Here is a 16,883-nt window from a genome sequence, read left to right as displayed (position 1 = left end):
ACACGATCCCGAGCTTAAAACTCTAATCGAATCACTCACTAAAAAGGTAGAGGCCATTTCTGTACAACAAAACCTATCCCTGTCATGAATGTAAACTCCAATCCATGTAGTTTCTATTGGAGTCCTGAGCATCCCGACTCCCACTGTCCTATAGCCTATGAACATGCTTGTTCCATTAATAGTGAACCTAACGCCCCTTGGAGACAAAATCCCAACTTCGGTTGGAGAAATAACCAACAAGTCACACCTCCAGGGTACAATAATCAATATGTTAGGCCAACGCACAGTTATAACCAAGCTCCACCACGACAAGGACAGGGTCAGGGTAATTATAATAATTATAACAACCAAGCGCAACCTCGACAAGGTCAAGCACAAGGTCAAAGTAGTTATAATAATTATAATGCTAATAGAGGTATCGTTCCGGTAAATAATAACTATCACAATCCGCCCATAAATAATCAACGCGAGATAGTTCCAGTCACACCACCCGTGACCACTACACCCACACAACCGGATCGTCTTGACACCTTCATACAGGTGAGCCAACAACTCTTCCAAACCTTGGCTCAATTTAACCAACAGATTCTACAATCCGTTAATAATTTAAGCCAATAATTAGCCCAAGATAAAGCCCAACCCAAAGGTGTGTTTCCAGGTCACGCGATACCTAATCCTAAAATAACAAACACAGCCTTTGAGGTAACCAGTAATACTAGTAATGAAAATGAAAACGTAGGTGAGCTAAATGCCATCACCACTATCCGTTCTGGCAGAGTGGTTGATAACAAAGTAACTATGCCTATAGTTACCCCACCAGTAGCCCCTACACTTGCTACTTTACTAGATACCGAAATAGAAACTGTAGAGGTACCAGTTACAACACAACCTAAGAAACAGAAAACCAAGGTTAAACATCCAGGTGATACATATGCTAAATATAGAGAGAAACCACCATTTCCACAAAAATTAGCCATGTTAACTAGGGATACAAATTATAAGGAGATTAGGGATGTTTTCAAGAATCTAACTATAAACCTTCTCTTCCTCGAAGCTATTAAAAAGCTACCACACCATGCTAAGTTTCTTAAGGAGTTGTGTACTACTAGGTGTAAGACCAATATACTGAAAGACGCCTTTTTAACAGAACAATTCCCAACTCTATCTGAACATAATGGAATTGTTAAGTACAAGGACCCTGGTCATCCTACTGTACAATGCACCTTAGGAGATTCCTATACGACGACCGTGTTATTAGACCTGGGGGCTAGTGTTAACTTACTCCCGTTTTATTTGTATAGACAAATAGGTCTAGAGGAGATGCAACCCACTAAAATGACGTTGCAATTAGCTGATCGGTCTATTAAGTATCCTAAGGGTGTGGTTGAAAACGTGCTGGTAAAGGTTCAAGATTTCTACTATCCAGCTGATTTCCTCATCCTCGATACAGAAGTCGCTCACGACTCTGTCCCGATCATCTTACGGCGTCCTTTCCTGGCAACTGCCAATGCGCTCATAAATTGCTGCGATGGTTGGATGTCCATGTCTTTTGGGCATCTTTCTGTTGAAGTAAATGTTTTTAAAACAAAGACACAGTTACCCGATTCGTCTATGGATGGAGAGGTTAGCATGATCGAGAGCTTCGCTCGAGATTATTTCAACAACACGTTCCCTGATAATCAGATGCCCAAATTTCTTTCCTTTGAAAGTTCATACTCCAACATTTTCATCCCTACACTAGTCGATACACATATTATGGATAAGGACGAGATAGATGACTTTCTCAAAGATATAGAGGAATACCATAGTAATGTGGATATGACCAAGCTAGATGAGGAATTCGATGAGTTTCTTAGAGCAGGTGATGAGTCACCCTATCAAGAACTACTTTGCACAATATCCACCTCGACTTCCCTCCTTCCACCCTTTCAAAGGAATATCGAGTTTGCACTCGATCCTTTTGTTTCTCCTGTGCTTCATAATTTTTTAAATCCTCCTAGCAAACAAATACTTCAGAAGGACAAACCATTTGACACCTTCATTTTTAGAATTGAGACAGTCCCTACCTACACCATGAATGAGTTTTTTGCTAAACCCACATCCTCATTTTTTCCATGCTTTCCTTCTACAACTTATCCATATCCACCACATCTTCCACAACCATTCACTTTTTCACACTTATTAACTAGGACACCCTCTCGTTCAAAGATGAAAAAGAAGGTGCATGCTAGGTTACGTTATAGGTCTATCCGACTTCACTTTCATTTCACTAGGTTGCGTCATTAGAAATCTTGGTGCTTGATTGTGTTTGGGTATGTTTTTTGTGATATTTATTTATGGAATGATCCATAACTATTTCGGTTGTTGATATATGATAAAATGCATGTTCATACATATGTTTAGATAAAGTCTCGAGTATCTGACTAAAAACGACTCAATTTTTGTGTTTGGTGCATTTTCTTTCATTGCCATATATTGGTGAGTGCACCATTCAACTAACCGGGCCCTCCCTATGTAGTGTGTGGCTGTAAGTACCGGATCCTAAGTCCACATTTAACATAATTCACGTTTTCCACTCTTGCATGTTTTCTCGGATTTTTGAGTCATGTTTCTCTATGGGGTGAATTATGTTCTTATTGCTTATTATTTTTCCTTATAAAAGTAAAAACATATTAAATAATAAACATAGTAATCTAGGAAGTCTCGGGAATCTGACTTTAAAAGAGCCACTTTTAAAAAACAAATTTTCTAAACTCTGTTGTAAAAAAATTTGTTTGGGGGTGGGGTGTTCGTGTTTCCATCCTAGAATGTTTTATGTCCCATTCGAGTTGGTTAGGCCATTTAATTGTATTCCGATTTGGGTTGACATAATCTATGAATTTAGAGTTCATTCATTCGCATAACTTACGTCATGCACGCACTTCGAGGCATTTCCATTATCTTATATGTCATCCACGGTCGGAATAGAGTGTTTTATAGATCATTGGATTGGAAATTCTCTCCTGATCATTTCCATATCTTATTCGAAAAAATCAGACCGGTAACGAAACGGCAATGTTAGTTTGAAGTCGCACTAAAAATCGACAAAAGTTGAAAAATCAAATTTAGGCTTCGGCCCAAAACTCGCGCGCACGGCAGCGCACCTGCGCCCCTTTGTTTCACACCAACAGTCGCGATCTTCATCCTTCCAAACCGCCATTAAAAAAAAAAAAAACAAAACTTCAAACCCTAAACCAAAAATAAAAATTAAAAAGAAAACTAACTACACCCACGCCAAACATCCAAACCCACTCCAAATCTTCTCAAAACAGTCCCATCACCTCCATCAATTTACAAAACCAAAAACCACACGCCTGGAGCTGTCGCGCCACCACACCACCACCACCATCGTTTTTTAGTGAGGTTGTCCCTCATTGCTTCCCCCTACCTTATTCAAACCCACAAACCTTATCAAAACTTCCAATGGCTCAACAACGCCGGATTTTGCCAGAGCAAGCATTTACTGGCGACCACTTCGCGCCGTTTTATAGTGACAAAATGGTTAGTAGAGATTGGAATAGCTTGTGGTACTCGACCGACGACTTTTACCACGAAGAGTTAGTCCGACGGTTTTACAACACGAGGGAGTTCGAGGGGAATATAATCTTTTTTACGGTGGTAAAGAGGAGGAAAGAAGTATCTATTAGGTTGTTGGCTGAGATTCTAGGCATTCCGTCTAGAATCCATCTTGATGCCACGTTACAGGAGTCCCAATATACTGGGGTAGAGCCTTTGATGCACGCGACTGTTACCGAGGGGAACTACAATGCGAGCTCACATTGTGTTCGCCAGGCATCCCTCAGAACCAACCAGCTGGCTGCAGCTCAGTGGATTGGTAGGAATGTCATAGGGAAGGAGAATGTCAGCGACATCGGTCTGAACTGCCTTCACCTTCTATGGATACTCCAGGAGCAGAAGTATGAGTTCTGTATTTTGGAGTTTTTGCTTAACATGATTAGGGGAGTGGGGAAGTTTATTGCGGCTCTCCCTGTTTTGATAACCAAGATCATGCTGAAGTTAAGAGCGACTCCGACATCTGATAGGATTTGCCTCACCCTACACCGAAATCCTCGTATTTATAAGGAGTGTATTTAACGAGTTTGGAGGTTACCTGAGGATAGGGTAGTCGATGAGAATGACTCGGAGAATGAGAATGCTTCAGAGAATGAGGATGACATGGCATGTTTTGATGCCGATGCCTTAGAGAGGTGTACGTCAAATGCAGAACGCATGGCTGTGATCCATCGTGGCATGCGTTCCCTCAATACTATTTGCGAAGACCTCCGGACTCGACAGGCTACTATGCATCATAACTTCGAGATTCGTACCCAGTGCGAGGATGAGCGGTGGGAACAGATGAGGGCTGAGCTGGAATCTCAGCGCCAATTCCGCGCCGATATGCTTGCACGCTTCCCACCCCATGGGAGTTCTACTGAGGATACAGCTGTGAGGCACGAGCGTCGTCGCCGGAAAACGCAGGGAAATGACCCATCGGGAGCTTAGGAGCCACCTCTTGAGCGTGTGCCCTCCTCTACCAGTAGCGACGTGTTTAGGGATTGTATAGATTGATATTTGATGTTGTTATTTATTATTGTTGTTATTTATTTTTAATGTAAGTTTAAAATTTCGTAGATTTGATTTTTGTAGTGAAATGTACTTTGAATGAAAAAATTAATATAATGTGGTTATTTTCATTGTGCGTAGTTGTTTCATATTGATCCCACCTTCCCAAATTGTTTGGGGGTGGTATTATTTATTCCAGCATGATTTTTATATGACCCTCATTTTTAGAAGTTATTTCGGAGTTAGGGTGAGAATATTGCCGATATGGGCATATCTATGAATAAATATTGGTAGGATGAAATCTCGATAAGTTAGGTAGTTTTATCCTAAATTCAACCTAAAAGATACTAGGGTTGTTTTTAGAATCAAGAATATGAGTTGTTTCCGTTTTCGGGTTTGAAAATTTTAGTATTTTCGGAAATTGCCGTAAAAGTTTTTGGCAACTTCCCGATTCGTTTTAGCAACTTAAAACCTATAAAAACTTCATTCATTCTACACTCACAATCCACACTACACCTAACTTCCATCTCTCACCTTTTACTCCCACGTTTCCCGTTGTTCTTCACCATTTTCACAAATCGACCTCCCTCGAGCGCTTTTGCGCCCTAGCCATTGTCAGAAATTTTACACTGAGCGCACCTGCCCCCAAGTTGAGAGCGACTCACACCCAAAAACACTGTAAATCCAAAACACCCGAAGCTGCGCATACGACCTCAAGTAGACCATAAATTTCCGGTTTTTGCGGGTTGTTCCCGGATCGATTCGCGAAATGTTCAGGAGGGTCATTTTGAGATGACATCTCCTACAATAATACCGGAACAGTCTTTCAAAGATTTGTTCCAATGCACTACTTATGGTGCTTGGTTTCGCGAGGTGATCACATACGTAGGCTGGGAACCGCTTATGGTAAGACCTGATGAACTTTATTCTCCAGCACTTGCATCTTATTTTTATGATAATTGCATTTTCTTTGAGAGACCGGATGGAGAACAAGTCCCATAGTGCTATTGGGTAGATAATATGCATGTCTACACTTATGAGTTTTTGCATGAGTCGTATGGGGCAGGCATTTTCCGTATCGAGGACCAAGGGGAATATAACGTCGTAGCTTTGGTAGCTTTGTCCATGAACATAGGAACTGTTATGTTTTGGATCATGCTAAACATTTTAGGGGAATGGCGTTTTTCTTCTGTGAATGATGCCACTTGCAGCGTCTTCCTTGCTTTAGCCACGGGACGTATGTGCCATGACCTTCCCAGAACCTTGATGTCTAGTTTAGCACGAGCCCATAGCATGAGGCATAAGTACCTTCTCATGCCTGTTCTAATTTCCCGTATTATGCTATGTTTCTTCCCTGTTTTTTGTACACGTTTCACGGATTGGATTACGGTCGACACTGTGCGACCCACCAATAGTATTATTCGATCTTTCCGTGCAATGACTTGGCAAGGGTGGAGGATACAACCTTATCAGGTTGCACCCTACACCCCGTCAGACCAAGTGGTGCTTAATAGGTTAGCAATAATAGATGATAAATGGTGGGAAGCCTGGCAAATTATCATGGCATGGCAGGACGTGAAGGAACCTCACTTCTTTATAGAAGAAGAGGATGAGGAGGATAAAGAATAAAAGCGGGAGATAAGGTCAATTTTTAATTCCAGTTAGTGTCTGCTTATGTCCCAAGCAATTTTATTCTTGTTAACCCCATAATGGGTGGAACTCTTACAAAGTTGCATCAGTTTTCTTTTCTATATTAGTATGTATATCCTGGTTTTGTAGATGTTCCAGAATTTCACACGTTTCCATGGTATTTTCCCTACCCTATCTATTTAAATACTTTGAGGACAAAGCATATTTCTTGTTTGGGGGTGGGCATAGAAACACGTGTAATTAAGGCATCTGTTAGGATATAGATATGTATAATATGCACTTGTTTTCTAGTAAAATTTCAAAAAAAAAAAAAAAAATCAAAAATATAAATAAAAAAGTTTATGCTATACACTTAGGAATATCGGTATTGTTCTTTCTCTATGCTCTTAATAATCTAGAAGTCTCATGTAGTGTTGCATTAGAATAGTTTTTAGAAACTTAGGTTAATATGTAGGTAATAATTCTTGCATCTATCTATAAATATATTACATGAGTATCTAAGATTGTTAACAGTAAGTTTCTGAACTCTAGGCTAGAGTACTTATTCTACAAATCCTATGAGAATATAGCCTAAAGCCTTATATGAGCGAAACATTTGAGAAATGACACAAGGGAGAAGTAAAATCAGGATAGAGAAATCACACGTCCACTTGCTTGATCACTAAACCATATCCTAAGCGAGAATTTAGTCCCTCTTTGGATCGATATAGCCAGTAATTCAAACCTATGAATTATTTTCCGCTAGTCGCCCCTCTGAGCCTTTCTTTAGCCTTTCATAAACCACAAATCCTTTACCCTGTTACAAAAAAAAAACAAAATATATATAAAAAAAAAAAAAAAAACCTACCCAATTTAGAATAAGTCTGAGAATAGAATGAGGAAGAAAGAAGAAGAGAAAAACCTGTGTAAACAAAAATTAGTTAGTTGCTTTAGAAAATAAAGAAAAGAAGTTTCCATCCAAAGAAAAATAAAATAAAAATAGAAATAAAATAAAAACTCCAAAAAAATAGAATAAAAGGAGTCAAAAGCCAAAGAAAAAAAAAAAAAAATATGACTAAGGATGGAAACAAAGTGTAGAAGCAAAAGTAAATAACAAGGGTTTCTCTAGTTACATAATATGAAGACTCTATTATCTCAGACTTGTCCTTTTTGAATATCCATTTCCTTTCTTCTTAAACCATCTCCTAATCCCCGCAACACCTAATAAAGACCTCTAGCTCAATTGGGAATAGGTTAGTGTGATAGTAAGTGGCAGATGTGTTGATCGACTCCGGCTTCCTTGTGTGTCATTGAGATTGTAAGGTAATGTGTGCCCACTACGCACTGGAGTAGCGAAACTTGAGTGGAAAAATTAGAGTGTTGTATCTTGACTATTATTGTGAGAACCTACTTAAGGACGCTATTCCGAGTTCAGAAACGGACCTATTAATGCATTTCATAGTATTACTCATTGTATATATGTTTATTTATAGATGATCGATTATTATGCATATATTAACTTAGGTTTTGACTTGATATTTTTGTATGCGTTACTAGTGAGATGTATAGATAATTGGGAGCATGAATAAGGAAACAATAGTTTTATTTCTTAGTCGTTATAATATAGATGAAGTTTGTGAGTACCTTCACTAGAAAACTCTCACGAGGCTAGAACTCGTCCACTAGGGAATTCCTAGTGGTTTAAAGCCTTATTGCATATGGTAAATGCAATCGCACTCAGCGAAACGAGAGTAGTTAGAACTCCATTTTTGGTCACTTATTCTAAATTCTCATATTTGCTTGAGGACAAGCAAAATGATGTTTAGGGGTGGTTTGATAAGAGCCCAAAACTATAGTTTTAACCCCTTAACAATCATACTTTTAGACCAATTATGTGAGTAATAATTAAGAGTTAATACTGATTACATGTTTTTATGCGTTCCAGGCTTCAAAGTCAATTATGTGCAGAAATGTGCCACTTTGATGAGATAAAGGAGCAATGGTTGGTTGCTAAGGAGTTCTGTGATTAAAGGCCAAGATTCAAGAAGACAAAGCCTTTGTAAAGCCTACTCAGACCTTGAAAAGTCAAAGTCCACGCGGGCAGAAACAGTGAACAAAGTCAGTAGAACTTCCGTAGACCGTATCTTTGGACTCAGACCTTGGAATTGGGCCTACCTTATGTCAAAACGACCGGCTCGGGAAGAGGTTTTCAATGGTCCAAGCTTTGGCGCAATTAGAAGATCAGAAGTGGACTAAAAGTCTATTGAAGCCAAATCCAGCTGAAGAGCCCTTTTTGGACTAAAGAAATTGGGTTTTGGTCCCGACTTTCCGGCCCAAAACATGGCTCCAAGCCCATGCACGATTTTGGATCTGATTTCCTTCTTATCAACAAAGAAGACTTAACTCTTAAGATATCTGGGAGCTTAGGATAGAAAGTAGCCATCAGAATAGCTTTTAGATCTAGTTTTAATGGTTTTTGATTAAGTTTAGTTTCATTTCATTCCTTGTTTTAGATTAAACCTTTAAAATATTGTTATTGTTTGATTAGATAAATAAAGTAGTTAATTATTGATCAAATTCGATTTTGTCATTTAAATTTGTTAGATCTAATTTCATTTATTGTTTGTTATTCATTTCGTAGTTATTGATTTCGGGTTGGATTATTGTTTAGTTAAAATTCATAAAGTTAGAGTCTTTATATTATGTTGTATTCAATTTCATATCGAAAATGATTGCGTAATGATTCTCGGCTAACCCTCCATTAGAGGGGGTTGAGAAGCGTTGATGAAAGCTTGATTCCGATTATTGTATAGTCGTCATAATTTCTATTCCACTCTAGAAACGATTAATTCACCATGAGAATGGGTTTAATCGTTCACATGCTAGTTATGAATTGGTAGAAGTGCCATGTGTAATTAGGGATTAGGAAGAACCAATTGTTCTACGTAGCAGTTCAATTCGGATTACGACGATTCGTCGTTAGTAAGTTAAGTTGAGTTAAAGTGGAATCAATCCCCCCTAATTCCTTATCATAGAATCAACGCAGTATTCCATAGTTAATTAGTCGTATCTTGTGGGTAGTTGCATCGTAGTTTATAATTCGTAGATCTCTCATTAGACTTTAGTTAAGATTGATTAGACTTAGAAAACATTACATGTGAAAGAACTAGGAGTGGAACGAATCATCTACTCCATTATATCTCAATAGGATTGAGAGTAGAAATCTTTGATAAATTTGGCACGAGTAAAGTTTTAGTTTTACTAGCGGAAAGAGTTCTCGCGAGCTTTATTCATTGGTAAAACTAGCGTTTTATATTATATCAATAGGCTAAATAATACAACCCTCAAATAATTTGGGAAGGTCGGATTAATAATAAAAACAATGCATAATCCGAAAATAACCAACTTAAATCGACATATAATTCAAACAACATAAAACAACCAAATTCAAATTTAATTACTGAACTAATAAATGAAGTAATAAAATAATAAAATACTAAATAACATCGAAACACAAAATTGTTTGGAACACTAGCCATGTGATGAAGAAGGACCCTGAGATGGAGATTTGTCATGGAATTAAGAAGGGCCCGAGCCATCCGTTCTTCGGCGACGACGCTCATGCCATTCAGACTCATCTGAAATAGAACCCTCCAGGGGTGGCAGGCGTCGTAGAATCTCTACTTGGAACAAGCGCTGTGCTTCCATCTCAGCCTTTATTGCTATATACTGATCCTGGTGACGCTGGTGGATAGTCTCCATGTTAATCAAGATATCTTCCTGACCCTTTTCGAGTATTTCAAAACTCGTGTTAATGTTCGTTTGTTTATTACAAACTATAATCTGCCTATGTCGGATATCTTCACAAATAGCGTACATGCAACACACGCTAGTATGCAACACTGACATGCGCTTTGAATCAGACGTACACCTCTCCAAGGCATCTTCATCCAACCATGTCATATCTTCCCCTTCCTCATCCGAATCCACCACCCTATCCTCCGGCAACATCTAAGTCTTTTGGATACACTCCTTATAACTACTTTCATTTGCATGCAATTTCAACATCACCCACTCAGTTCTTGGTTTATTCCCCCAAGACAACATTATCTTCGTTATTAAAATAGGAAACGGCGCGGTACTCTTCCCAACTCCTCTAATCATATTTAGCAAAAACTCGAGGATACAGAATTTATACCTATGTTCCTGCAGTATCCAGAGAACGTGCAGACATGTGAACCCGATGTCGCTTACTTTCTCCTTCCCAATGACGTTCTTACCAATCCAGTGAGCTACAGCCAGTTGGTTGGTTCGCAGAGATGACTGTTGAGCACAATAAGAAGTTGTATTATATTGACCCTCCATGACGGTGTCGTTCATCAATGCAGGAACTCCAGTATACTGGGACTCCTGCATGGTGGCGTCCAGGTGGTATCTAGGCGTAATGCCTAAAATTTCAGCCAATCTCTCTCTCGATAATTCCCTCCTAGTCCCAGCTACTTTCAGGAAAATTTTCTGATCGTCCAACTCTCTCTTCTTATAGAACTGTTCATCCAAATCAGAGTGGTAGAAATCATGTGTCGAGTACCACAACCAATTCTAACCCCTCTTAATCATCTCGTCACCGTAAAACGACGCAAAGCGGTCGGCCTCAAATGCTTGTTCCGGCAACAACCTTCGTTTTTGAGCCATGATATCTGAGAACGATTTGGTGGTTTATCTAGAATGTGGGAATGGAGTTTGAGACTCCCTTACTGACAAAACAGTAGTGGTGGTGCGGGGGTGTCAATTTGATTGAGTTTTTGTGTGTTTTCAGTGGTGGAATTTTTTGGGATTGGTGGAGGATTGTTGTGGAGAAGATTTAAAGTTGGAATTGTATTGGGGCGTGTTAGCTTTTAGGTTTCTTTTTATTTTTATTTTTGGTAAGGTTTTTGAATTTGGCAATGGCGAAAATTGGAAAGAATTCGTGTATCTGTTGGAGGAAGGAGACGCACGCGTGTGCGTTGGGCCCAAGCCCAACTTGATTTTCCGATTTTTGTCGATTTTTAGCGCAACTTTAAACTAAAATTCCCGCTTCGTTACTAGTCCGATTTTTACGAATGAGATATAGGAATGATCATGAGAGAATTTCCAATCTAATGATTCATAAAACACTCTATTCCGACCGTGGGTGACATATAAGAACATCACCCCACCCCCAAACAAATTTTAGACATAGAGTTGAGAAATTTGTTTTTAAAAGTGGGTCTTTTAAAGTCAGATTCCCGAGACTTCTTAACTTACTATGTTTGTGATTTTAACAAGTTTTTATTTTTTATGAATACAATTTTAATATAAGAAAAATAAGAAAGCATTAAAATCATAATTCACACCATAGAAGGACATGACTCGAAACCCGAGAAAACATGCAAGAGTGGAAAACGTAAATTATATTAATCGTGGACTTAGGATCCGGTACTTACAGCCACACACTCCATAGGGAGGGCCCGGTTACCTTAATGGTGTACTTACCAATATATGGAAATGAAAAAAAGCACACCAAGCAACAAAATGAGTCGTTTATAGTCAGATACTTGAGACTTGAACACATAACTGGATATATATACTGCAGGTTCCATATATCAACAACCTAAAGAGTTGTGGGTCTTTCCATAAATAAATAACATGGAATGCATTCCCAAACAGAATTAAGCACCAAGATTTCCTACGTCGCAACCTAGTGGAATGAAAACGAAGTCTGATAGACCTCGAACATAACCGAGCATGCACCTTCTTTTTCATCTCTGAACGAGGGGTTGTCCAAGTGAATGAGTGTGAAATAATGGATGGTTGTGGATGATATGGTGGATAAGGATAAGTATTAGAAGGAAAGAATGGAAAGAATGAAAATGTTGGTTTAGCACAACCCTCATTCATGGTGTGGGTAGGAAGTGTCTCAATCCTGAAAATGAAGGTGTCCAGTGCCGTTTCCTTGGTAATTATTTTCATATTAGGAGGATTTAGAAAATCATTAAGCACAGAAGAAGCAAGAGGGTCAAATGCAAACCCTAGGTTCCGTTGAAAAGGTGTAGGATGGGGTACATTGATGGAAGGTGAATAATGTGAGGTGGGTGAATGGTTATCAATAGGTGGGGACTCTCGAGGTGGTGAAGAAGAGTTGCAAAAGAGTTGAAGGAAATCTTCCTCAATTTCCTTAACGTCCACGGAGTCCTTATTAAAGTTGGAACTTCCAAAGGAATTGAATTTGTGCATCTGATTATTTGGAAACTTGGTTTTAAAATAATCATGAGCTAAACTCTCGATCATGCTAACCTCTCTATCGATATTGATATCAGGAACCTGTGTGATCTGTTTAAATACATTGACCTCAGCGGAAAGATGGCCAAAAGATAAAGACATCGAACCATCGCGACAATTTATAAGAGCATTTGCAGTTGCCAAGAAGAGGCGCCCTAAAATGATTGGGACAGAGTCATTAGCGACTTCTGTATCAAGAATAACAAAATCCGTAGGATAGTAGAAATCTTGAACCTTAACTAGCGTGTTTTCCAACTAGCGTGTTTTCCAATACACCCTTAGGATACTTGATAGACCTATCAGCTAATTGCAACGTCATAGTTGTAGGTTGCATTTCTTGTAGACATATTTGTTTATATAAATAATAAGGGAGTAAGTTAACACTCACTCCCAGGTCTAATAAAGTAGTGGTCGTGTGAGTATCTCCTAAGGTGCATTATCTGATGAGATCGACGAGGGTCCTTGTACTTCACTATTCCATTATGTTCTGATAAAGTTGGAACTTGTTCAGTGAGAAAGGCGTCTTTTGGAATATTTGTCCTACGCCTAGTAGTGCACAACTCCTTAAGAAACTTAGCGTGGTGAGGTAATTTTTTAATTGCGTCGAGAAAGGGTAGGTTAATCGTTAGATTTTTGAAAACTTCCCTAATCTCGTCAAAGTTTGTATCTCTTTTTAACATTGCTAATTTCTGGGGAAACGGTGGTTCCTTACTTTGTTTAGCGTATGGTTCAACTGGATATCTAACCTTCGCTTTTTGTTTCTTAGGTTGTGGTTTAACTGGTACCTCTACAGGGGTAGGATCTTCAGTTTCTGTTTCGGTATCTAGTATAATATCTGGTGTAGGAACTCCTTGTAGGGTAACTATAGGCATCGTTACTTTGTTATCCAACACTCTGCCTGAATGGAGAGTGGTGATGGAATTTATCTCTCCTACGTTTTCATTTTCGTTACTAGTATTACCGTTTACTTCAAAGGCTGTGTTTGGTGTTTTAGGATTAGGTCTCGCTTGTCCTGGAAACACACCTTTGGGTTGTACCTTCTCTTGAGCTAACTGCTGTAAGGAAAGTTGGATGGCATCTAAAATCTGTTGTTCAGTTTGCATAAAGGTATCAAAGCGATCCGGTTGTGCAGTGGTATTTATTATAGGTTGTGTGACAGGAACTATGTCACGTTGATTATTTATGGGTGGGTTGTGATAGTTATTTTTATTAACCGGAACGATACCTCGATTTGCATTATAATTATTATTGTTATAATTATTATAATTACCCTGACCTTGTCCTTGTCGTGGTTGAGCTTGATTGTTATAATTATAATTACCCTGACCTTGTCCTTGTCTTGGTGAACCTTGGTTGTAATTGTTTGTTGGACTATCATTTGGGTTAAACAACCTTGGAGGCTGTTGATTATTTCGCCAACCGAAATTGGGGTTTTGTCGCCAAGCTGCATTAGGTTCGCTATTAATGGAATAAACATTATCTTGTTGTGATTGTTGTTGTTCATATGCGAAAGGACAATAAGAGTCGGGATGCTCTAGACTCAAACATAAATTACATGGATTGGAGTTGACATTCATGATGGGGATAGGCATTTGTTGGACAGAAATAACCTCTACCTTTTTAGCTAGAGATTCTATTAAATTTCTAAGTTATGGATCGGGTTTCATCTCAAACATACCGGCGGCTTTAGCTGTTGTAGAAGAACTAGCGGAACGGGAGATATCATCACTACCCCCCTAATGATTATTCCGCTTAGTCTGATCTTTTAAAAATTTATAAGCATCTGGGGCTCCTTTACTTAAGAAACTACCCCCATTCATTATGTCAAGGACTTCTTTATGGTTGTGTAGAAGTCCTTTGAAAAAGGCACGAACTAACATGTCTTTCACTAGGTTATGGTGTGGACACTCTATAAGTAGGTCGGTGAAATGATTCCAAGCCTCTGAAAATGATTCATGAGGATTTTTCGAAAGAAATGAATCTTAGAAAGCATTTCATCGGTCTTCAGTGGTGGGTAAAAATGTTCTATAAATAGTTGAACAAATTTAGCCCACGAGTCCACAGAATTAGGCGCTTGGGCAGTTAACCAAGACACCGCCTTATCGGCTAAAGTGAAGGAAAATACCCTCAGTTTAATTTGTTCAGCACCAACCGAAGGATGGTGGAAGGTAGTAAGGACTTGGTCAATCCTACACATGTGCTGATAAGGTTTTTCATGGTCTAACCCATGAAAAACGGGTAACAAATTAAATATATTCGGGGGGATTCGGAAATCCCCCACTGGGTTTGATAGAACGATGCAAGAGTTAGGGCTATTACTCAAGGTTTTATAAAAGTCCGAGAGAGGAGACTCTCTTTCTTCAGCCATAATCTCAGGTGTGGTGTGTGGTGTGCTAGCTAGAGGTAAAGTGAGTGATATACTAGAAAGGCGTGTTTGTTGACGTTGTCGGTTAATTACGTTAGGTGTTTTTCTTCAGCCTGACCTTAATCTCATGCAAAGCTAAGACCAATCTTAATTAAAACAACAACACTCCAAACAATCCTGATATGCTAGTATGAACCTCTAACAGAAGATGTGAGGTGTGGAAGAAAAGAATACCTGAAAGTCTCCTTGCTTCGCTTATGAATAGCGTCTTGTTTACGCTTGCTCAGTGTATATAACAAGTTAGAACACTGAAAAACTTGAAACCACTGGAAATTTGAACAAACCTGTGGAAATCGAAACATTTTCAGGAAAGGCTGGTGCGCTTCGAATATGCCTAGACAGTAGCAGGTGGCATTTCCAGCAAAAGTTGGAATTCCAGGCGTGTGAGCGCGGGGTGCGCTTGTCTTTTGCCTTGGTAGGGCACAGGTGGTGCTCAGGCAAAATTCGAGATTTCAGGCGCGTGGGAGCAGGGTGCGCTCCACTTTGGCTTGCCCAGGGCGTAGGTGCGCTCCGAGTAATTTTTTGTGGAAACATGCAAATCTGAAACAGACAACCACAGTGAGAATCCAAACAAGGGTGGGTGGGATATGGGACTTTGAAAAACTATCAAGTCTACAGAAAACAATACTAAAGAGTACGAAGATGGCAGCGGCGCCATTTGATAAACGTAAAAAGAATAATTTACTACGAAATGAAAGTTAAAACTCAAAACGCAAGAAAACTAAACTAAATTACGCGTTGCTATCAAAGATTTCTATACTCTCAATTCTATCGAAATAGAGTGGAGTAAAAAGTTCGTTCCACTCTCAGTTCCTTAGTATTGAAGTTTTCTACAATTGACTAGTAATCCAAAGTTTAATGAGAGCAATGGTGGAGGTTTTATACTACGACGTGAATTCAAACGACAAGATACGAATAACGAAACGGCATATATAAAGATGTGAACTTTACTACTTTTAATTAACTAATACTTCAAATCTAATTAATGACTAAGAATTGAATAACAACAATTGAAATTAGATCTAATAAATTGAAATGACAAAAATAACTATTTTATTTATCTAACTTAAAAGAAGATCAATGATTCAAAGGATTAATCGAAAACAATGAATTGAAACTAATTAATTTAACTAATTGAATTCAAATAAAACTAGATCTAGAAGCTATTTTAATGGCTACTTTTTACTCTAACCTGTCTACCCCCCCTAACTTAAGAGCTAAGTCTTATTTTATAGAAAGGAGGAGACCAGATCCACAATTTCGTGCATGAGCTGAGGAGCCATATTTTAGGCCAGAAAATCTAGCCCGAAGCCCAATTTCTTCAGTCCACAGAGCCTGTTTCAGTTGTTTTCGACTTCAATAGACTTTTCGCCCACTTTTGTTCTTCTGATTTAGTCAAGGCTTAGACCGTTGGAAAGCTCTTTCTGAGACGGTCATTTTGATGTAAGGTAGGCCCAATTCTGAGGTCTGACTCCAAAGATATGGTCTTCGGAAGTTTTGCTGACTTGTGCAATGTTTCTGCCCGTGTTGACTTTTCAGCTTTTGACTGGGCTTTACAAAGGCTTTGTCTCCTTGAATCTTGGCCTTTACCACAAAACTTCATATCCCAACCAACCCTTGCTCCTTTATCTCACCAAAGTGGTACATTTCTGCACATAATTGACTTTATTGCCTGAAATACATAAAAACACGTAATCAACATTAACTTTTATTTGTTACTCGCATAATTGGTCTAAAAGTATGATTATTGAGGGGTTAAAACTACAGTTTTGGGCTCTTATCATCAACCCATATTTCGAGTACATATCAACAAGAGACGACTTCATAATATCGTCATTGTAAAACTGAGACGAAGAAAATCTTGCATGCATGTGTTTGCCTTGCTTCACACTACTGAAAGCTTGCATAAGCTTTAACAAGAGTGGAAAAA

The sequence above is a fragment of the Coptis chinensis genome, chromosome 9 (genome assembly GCF_015680905.1).
Source record: "Coptis chinensis isolate HL-2020 chromosome 9, ASM1568090v1, whole genome shotgun sequence".
In the NCBI taxonomy this organism is placed as follows: Eukaryota; Viridiplantae; Streptophyta; class Magnoliopsida; order Ranunculales; family Ranunculaceae; genus Coptis; species Coptis chinensis.
This window is presented reverse-complemented; position numbering follows the sequence as displayed.